We start from the raw sequence: 8733 nt of genomic DNA, 5'->3' as shown, positions 1-8733 counted from the left end.
AATGACTGAACAAACACCCTGAGGTGGCACGTAATAGATATATATAGTGAGCCACCTATACGCATGCATTTGTTAAAAATATACATTATAAATGTTGGTGTTTAAAACCCACAAAAGGAATCAGTGACATTTATTTTGAATAAATGTGAACTTGATAGCCCATAACTGTGATGTGTTTCTAAACGGAGTGATAATTAAGAAATAGTCGAAAAACACGAAACATTGTTGAACTACACTGATACATACAAGCATTTTATGCAAGCTAAAAGTAAGAATAAATAGCTGAATGTGTTTTGTTGAATGCTTTGAACTTTTCAGTGTTTGCACAATGGACAAACACTAAAATACTGCACAGTAGATAGCTGAAACATCAAGCTTTTAGCATTTAATATGTGGCTCAACTTGACTAAACACTGACGCTAGCTAAACTGAACTGAATTGCAAAGTGGTGCACGTCATTTAAAAAAAATGATTGCAAAACATTCAAAATAATGTTGCTAAATAACATTCGATTATAATAACTGTGGAGTATTAGTGGAGGTGCTGAAGTAGTGGTGCTGTAGATCAGCTGACAGCGCTCTAGGTGGGAAGCTGATGAAAAAGAGTGGAAATCACCGTTCTGTGATATATCCTTTTTTTACATCTCTAGGTATGCAGTCAGTTTCAGAACATACTAGATAGCACGAGCAACAGACTGAAACAGTGCTCCCTTTGATCAAGACCAAGTGAGTCCTCATCTTTTGTCTTGCCACTGACGGCGTTGGCATGGAAACACCACCAGAGTGGGGAACACTGTGGTCGATCAGCAAATGGGTCACATGGAGAGGAAAACAAGCACAACCCCACACACGTACACACAGAGACTCATAGATGTGCGGCAACCCCCTTTACATCAAGTGTAGTGTTACAAAGTAAAGAAACCCCTGACCTATTTCGCCACAACGCTCCTCTTTCTTTTGCACAACATGCTTATGTTGCAACATGCAATACAGTTAAAGTATAAACCGTGACACATATGGTTTTTTGGCCTTTTGCAGAGTGTTGGGTGAAAGTTTCCTTTATGTGGATGCCAGTTTGAAAAATGGAAAGGCCCATTGAAGACGAATGCAAAGAAAGGTGTATTGAGCGGCGCCTGTAAAATGACTCTCTGTGACAGCACCAACTACCTGCCGGTGACGCTGGGTGAAGCAGGAAGAGGTTTTAGAATCCAGCGGCCTTTCTGCAGCTTTGTCCTGAGTGAGGAGATCCCTTCACGGTGATACTCACTACAGAGAAAAAAACAGAGAAGAGTAGAGGTGAAGGGGGATCATTGTTTGAAATTCATTCATATTTCTAGATGTCCTTCTGACCGATTCACAGCCCACGACAGTGTGTACTTGGCTTCATTCATGGCTCCCAAACCAGTCGGAGATTTAGTGTTACTGTCTTGGTCCACAGCCACAACTTGGTGACCTTGTAAAAGTATCTGCAGGGCAACGTGATGCAATAAAAGATCATGTTTACTGCAGCAAAATCTGCAGAGGCCAAAAAAAGAAGTTTGCAACAGAAATAACGTCTACATCTGGCATCCTTTTGCAATTTGTAGCAAATAGTGACGCAAAGAGATGCAGTGCAAAGAATGTATATATATATATATACATACACACACACACACACACACACACACATATTTCAGTATGTCTGACTGGGCTTGCTCTCCTACGTGGTTCAGGGCTGGCATTCAGTTACATCATTCTTCAGAGAACGGAAGCTCAGATTACAGGAAAGGCAAACACAGGCCTCTGGGGTCTGTGTGTGTGTGTGTGTGCAGTCGCTATCCCTGTATGCTCTTCTTATATAACCAATCAGAATGCCCGACATGTTTCTCTTGATGGATGTGATTTCGTTTGGGTTCAGATTTCATCATTTAATTCGACACACAGTTTCGGGGCTGTTTGTATAGCTGAGATTTGGGTGATGTGTTTGTCTCTGAGCACTTTCATATGCATCTTGTTCACATATTCCCTCTTACTGAGGTAGAATACACTTAGTTATTTAACTGAAACACGATATCGCTTTCAAAACACATTTCGGTGATATTTATTCTGTAATAACTCCACATTTAATATAAATTCACAGAGGTTTTGCATTTTGGAGCCTGAAAAAATGATCAAAGCTGAAGAGGTCATTCGAGGTCCTTGAACTGGATTTCACAAGAAAAAGCTTTAACAGCAAAAACAGAGGCCTTACTTGCAGACAGCATATTTATCCTGCGTTTCTCCCTCAGTAGGTAGATAATATGGAGGGTTTTAAGTTGTTAATCACAAAAAACGGCTGCATAATTACCACAGACACATACAATAGCTGTGAGCGTCATCATCATGCAGGTTGAGCATGTGGTAAAGCAGAAGTCAGGGCACAGTGTTGCACATGGTTCACCAAGCATCTCCTCTCTTATCTCTAGCAACAACGGGTGAGTTAAATTAGTGCTGTATAATTAACAAGACAAAATGGGCCTGCAGATGTTCCAGAGTCAATTGAACATCAATAACTCCAGCTGAGGCCAGTTGCTCTCCTTCATCCCTCTTTTCTGTCTCTTTCCAGGCAGTGGACTTGAGATGAATTTCACAGTCTCTTTGAAGGTGCTTTTCAGCCCTGTGGATGAATGGATACAGTGTTTCTGCATGCTGCTGCTGCTGCTACTGATGCTGCCATTTCTCTCTCAGCATCTCTGGAGCTGGAGGGCTGTCAGAGGCGTCTGCTGCTGCTCGCTGCTTCCTGCCACTCACAGCTTTCAGGCTCTGATCACAGCAATTTCAGCCGGCCCCATTGTTTATGTGCGCCGGAGTGCTGAAGCATGGAGTGCCATCCCAGCACCGTTCACATAACCTACCATAAGCAGACATGCACTGCTGGGCTTCTAAGCTCTCTCACTTTCAGTAATATAAATGTTTTGCCCCCTGATAACAACAGGATGTTGCTAGTGAAAATGTAGTGCAATCAGTTGTGCGTGACATTACAAAAATATGTTTTTCTTAACCCCAGCACTAAATTTATACCTTATTGTTTTTGGTGGTTTTATTTCTCTAGGTTTTAAAGCTTCGATCTTCCTGTATTTGAGAGACCGTTTTTATTGAGAATACTTTTAACAGAAGAAATAGATCCACATAGATATACATATGAAGGTTTTAAAGAGAGCATATTATTATTTGTAGCTTCATATTTTGATTTGTGGACTCTTTAACATAATCATTTATGCAAAAATGGACCAATTCTTATATAGCACTCAAAGCACTTTATGCAACTTGTATCATTAACCCAAGTGCTCTTTTCTGTGCTTTTTCTGCATAAGTGCTCCTTACATTTAACATTCACACCCATTTATACTCCAGTAGATGCATCCAGATACATGGGGTTAGTATCTTACCCAAGGATATTTGGCATGCAGACTGGAGGAGCCAGGGATCGAACCGTCAGCCTTCCAATTAGTAGATGATGAGCTCTAGCCACCCCAGCTACATTACCAGCTACCGAGTGCGATGACTCAGCTGTCTGAAAAGGCAACGTATCACCAACTTCACAGCATAATTTACAAATTTTAACAGAATGAAAGATAACTGGATGGAACAGCATCCAGCAACACTTTAAAGATATAACATTCTATTTAGGGCCAATATGTTGCAGATCCACCAATGTCCTCCCTGCCCTTCTTTACATACTTTAGAGGCTCTTATTGTAGACATATGACACGTCAGACACTTCTTTTTTTTTCTTTTTTCTTATTTTTTAAAGATAAGAAATTGAATACACAACAATTATATAATACATAATATATAAACACCCCCTCAGTCATCCTTTAAAACCCCCCTCCCCTGTTTGCTCCTGATAAAACCAGTTAAAAAACAACAATCATAAGTTCAGCAAACCAACCACTGCCTAAACTCAAAAGCCAAAAGTCTTTAACCCCAGTGCTCAATTCCTAATTCACTGTTACTGTGCTTGTATTAAGAACATTATCTTTAACTTGCTAGCTAGCTAGCAACATACAGTATTGAGAAGTGAATCCACCTTTTAGCAAAAATCACTTACATCAAAAGATCCTATTTATATTTGTAGCAACGGCACACCTGCTTAGATCAACAATATGTTATTTGATGTTATCCAGAACTAAACAGTTAAGATTTTCTAGGTTAGCTTTCTTTTACACAACGGAGTCAACCCTACTTGACTTGAGAGACCAGCGTTGCATAAATTTCTTTGGAGAGGTGTTCTGTTGCAGTCACGGCAGGTGACACACTTGTCCAGGTCAGAGTTTCACTTTTTCTTCTCTAGATGTGCAGGCCACGCTTTGGATCACTGTCATGCTGGATTAAACCTGCGAAGCTTCTGGAGAACAGGAGCTCTTGTCTGACACTATTTTCATTGTGGTATCTATAGATGTTGTAAAACCAACACGTATTGCACTTATGCAACGCAAATGTTTTTCATAGATGCCTTCTACAGAGGTTGCTGTTATGCAATGTGCTTATCGCTGTCCGAGCTGTTACAAAAACGTTGATTTCCCTTGATAACACCTGTGCCAAGTTTAAAGCACTTGCCATTCTGTTTTTGCATAACTAGATTGTGCAAGTGCTGCACAGTGTGTGGTGTCATTTTACGAGGATGCCATTTTGTGGCTCTGATGATTGCTACTTTATCTCATTCTATGGCTCCTGATTACCGCTGCAACTGTGTTTTAGACTCATTTTTGCTTCCTGCATCATTATCCATCGTAATGAAATCTAACAGACAAGTTTTTAATACTTCAGGCTAACTTTTCCAATGCGGAGGCATGACTACACCACCACAGTGGATTTTTAAACCAGTCAATATGTTATTGAAGTGCAGTTTTTCTTTAATTTGGAAATTACAGGCTTTTCATAAATAGTCCAGAATTTTCAGAAGCTTAAGCTGCATTTCCTCCCTTGAGGTGATCTGTTAGGCCTTTACTGAAGCCATCTTCAGTTGCTGCTTATTTGTTGGTCTTGCTGTCTTCAGTTTTGTCTTTAGTCAATGAAAAGCTGCTCTGTTGGGTTTACTGATTTGGCCATTGAAGAATATCCCATTTCTTTGCCGTTAGAGACTCTTGGGTTCCTTTGCAGGGTGCTTTGGGCATTATCCATTTGCAGCATTTGGATGATTCTGAGCAGAGAGTATAGCCTTCTACACTTCACAATCCATCATGGTCATTAATAGACTCTAGAGACCTGGTTCCAGGGGCAGTCATACAGGCGTGTGCCATAAGATTGCCTGATACAGTTCATTTTCTCATTCTAGTACATTCTGGTTTTTATCTGTCCAAAGTTTTCTTTTTCAGGACTGTGCATGCTCTTTTAAATGTTTTCTGACAAAGTCTAATCTGCCCTTCCTGTTCTCTAGTGTAACCAGTGGTTTGAACCTTGTTGTAAAACACTATCTCCTTAAGCATGTTCTTGACTTGTCTAGACTTTGTAATTTTTTCTGAACCGAGGAAGAATTTCAATGTTTCTCAACTTTAATGTTCTTTTGTGGCCTTTCAGGGCTTTTGGTTCTGTAGGGATCACCTGTGCATTCAGATTGTTGATTGTCAATGCTCCTAAAGTTTGTAATACTTCTCAGATAAATTTATTTTACAGTATTATTTCAGTTTTCAGCCTAATAATGCCTGACAACTCTTTGGACTTCATATTAACGGTTCCAGTGAACGGCCAATAACTCCAGTTATCTGCTTAACTTACCATGAAATAACAAGAGAACCTCTTCTGGCCATGATGTTGCTTGTCAGTTGATTATCCAATTACTTTTGAGCTTCTGAAAAAGAGCTCTATGTATAAAACATGCAAAGACAAAATTCTGAAAGTGTAATTGTCCAAAATCGTATGGGCCTGACTGTATGTTGACTCGATTCTGCCTAAACTAGGCCAGCAACCCACATGACTTTAGAGGCCTGGAGAAAGAAAAGACACACACTGTAGTTTGGGGGGGTTATAGCAAATGTTCAAAGTGCACTACAGTCTTTTAAAATATGACTAGAGCAGCAAGTTCTGTTAATTAATTCAAGTAATAGTGCAATTCTGCCCCCAGGCTTTATTAGCAGAGAATCCGATTGAGCGATGATTAATCTGTGCCGTGGTAAACCTGAAGTAAAAGGGCACAGCATACTGCAGACACTAATTTGTTCTTTAAGAAACAAGCTTACTGAAGTCTGAAGGCTAAATCACAGGAGGGCAGAGCTACTCCCCCTTAGAGGGTACAGAATGCAAGATAGTCTTTTGTTGTGAGTCTCCTTAATTCATTCTTTATTTTGCAATTCAGCAAGGTGACAATAACGTGGCTCACATGTAAAAGAAGCAGACCATATGCAAAACACTCACTGAGCTTAGTGGGACACAAAACTGATGAGATAGCGGTGATTGAGGAGATCGGTTTGATGTGTAGTGTTTGACACTGAAGCTTCTGATATGAATTTTGTGGCTCTTTTATAAATGCAGAGATTCTACAATTATTTGTGAGCCTGCCTTTGCAGATCTTTGTCAGTTCTTCTAAACTACCTGCTGTAACAATGTGAATCTTGGCATTGTTTCCTTTTTTTTTCCCTCTTCAATTAGGCTTTGTTTCATTGTGTAAGCGAGGTAGCCGCGCGAGCTCCTCTCACAGACGAGGCTGATGGCCTTTTCTGTGCCACTCTGTCCTTTGATTTTCCACAAAACATCAAAAAGTATCAGGTTGGGAAAGCAGGGTGATGATAACAGAGTAGAGTAATGAGTGGGTGACTGTGGGTTGACACAGCCATAGAGACACAGTGAGATAAACTTTGACTTTTAGCTCTCCACTGAATAATCTGAAATAAGAGAAAGGCAGCCAGACGGAGGGAATGCAGGAGATAAAAAGCCCCGTCTCTTTAGGAGTTCTGCGATGCGGCAAGTGAAAGCCCGTCCTCATTCCCAGGGAGTCAAACACTGACGTTTTTTGTCAAAGCTTCTGTCTCGGAGATGAGCACCAGGTGTCCTTTGGCACAGAAAAACTGAAATTAATCTCAATCTCTAATCATCACGTATAGGCACTATTAGAGCACATTGTAATGCACCTTGAACCCACAGTTGAAATTTGGTTATCTTTTTTTGCGTATAGCTAATTTTTTTTTAGCAAGAAAGAAAAGGAACAGCATCGGTATCATTTATTTATATCATCTAGACCTGTATGTGTCTATGTGTGTGTGTGTATCTGGCTACCATTCAATATCCATTAAGCTTTTACCTTTTGTTTACCTGTTTCTCCTAATGGAAATGTCACTGATTAGCTAAATGTTCAAATGCTAATAAGCTAGCTGCTAAAGTTGCCCATCATCTGTTCAGTTCTGGGACAGTGGCAATCTTTTTGTGAAGCAGTTTGCATCTATGGCTAAAAACTGAGTAGGCAGTCAACCAAAACAAAGCTGTTGCTGCTAAACCAGCACATTTAGCTAAAATACATTTAACGCCAGTGGAGCTAAATATTTTTAACTTGTGTTGAATCAAATGTTATTTACAATCATTTCAGTTTCAAATCTTCTAAATTGTCTGTCAGTATGACTTGATAAAACACTTCCTGTTCGTGCTTATCTCATCTAACATCTCATCTTATCCCATTGTACCAAAGGACATTTAAAACAGTCGGTGAAGCTCACTATTTTTTTCTTTCTGACTACACAGATTGCAGCAACTACTTTAGTTTCTTTCTTTTTTAAATTTTATTTTACAATCACGCTTTCTGCACCAGTGGATAATTTCTCATTGTCAAATTATGTAAATCTACGGTATGTAAAGTGTACGCAAATCGCCCTGGAGTGTTGCACATGAGCTACCTGTCTCACCGTGTATTGTGTGAGCTAATGATTAAAATCAGAGGTAGTCAGTCGTGTGTAAACTTTGAGCTTTTCTCTTTCTCGGGTTTGCACTTGCAAGCAATCAGTGAGACAGAAGCAAAGAGGCAGTGGCCCAATCAGCTGGGAGGTTATATTTTCTTTGAAAGGATGAGCAGGTTGTACACTACTGTCACTTGTTGGCTATTGGCCATCTTTTACTGCAATGCAGTATATCACCACTGCAACAGTGTAAAGGAATCAAACATTTAGTTGTCTGTCTGTGTGATAAATATTGGAAGCAGAGGTAATCAGACTAAATAAATTTAAAACTGTGTCACCCCAGTGCTTCAGAAGACATTCAAAGGGTGAATTATTCACAGAGGCATCCTGATTAAAAAGTGATTAATCAGTCCATCCAGCCTGGCCCAAATGGAAAAAAACACAATCTTCAAACACTGCAGAGGTATTAAGGTTGGTTGGAATATATGACGACAATCTCATTATAGAGGCCAGCAGCATGTAATCTTTTTTTATTTTCACCCTCGTCTTTGTCTCCCTGTTTCACTTTCTTGCTCTCTTATTCTCGCTCCTTCAAATATGCAAAGACGGCATTTCCTCCCGTGCTGTAATTAGCAGAAAATATGCAAAGTAGATCAAAAGTTGGAATTTATTAAGCTTCATATTCACAACAAATTAGGTTCTCATTGAGGTGCCTCTTCCACCCTGAGCAACAATTTGTGGGTTTTCTCATATTTAATTACTGATCCTCAAAGCTGACCTTGAAAAAAATGTTTTTACAACAATTTCTACATAAGTCAGGATTCTTGTTAAAGTCACATCATTCCTGCGAAAAACTTTCAAAACTCGGGAAGGGCAGGCTGGTTGGATCATGC

This window comes from Copadichromis virginalis, linkage group LG15, assembly GCF_057382275.1.
Source record: "Copadichromis virginalis isolate Kocher_CV1m ecotype Utaka linkage group LG15, C_Virginalis_male_GT1.1, whole genome shotgun sequence".
Classification (NCBI taxonomy): Eukaryota; Metazoa; Chordata; class Actinopteri; order Cichliformes; family Cichlidae; genus Copadichromis; species Copadichromis virginalis.
This window is presented reverse-complemented; position numbering follows the sequence as displayed.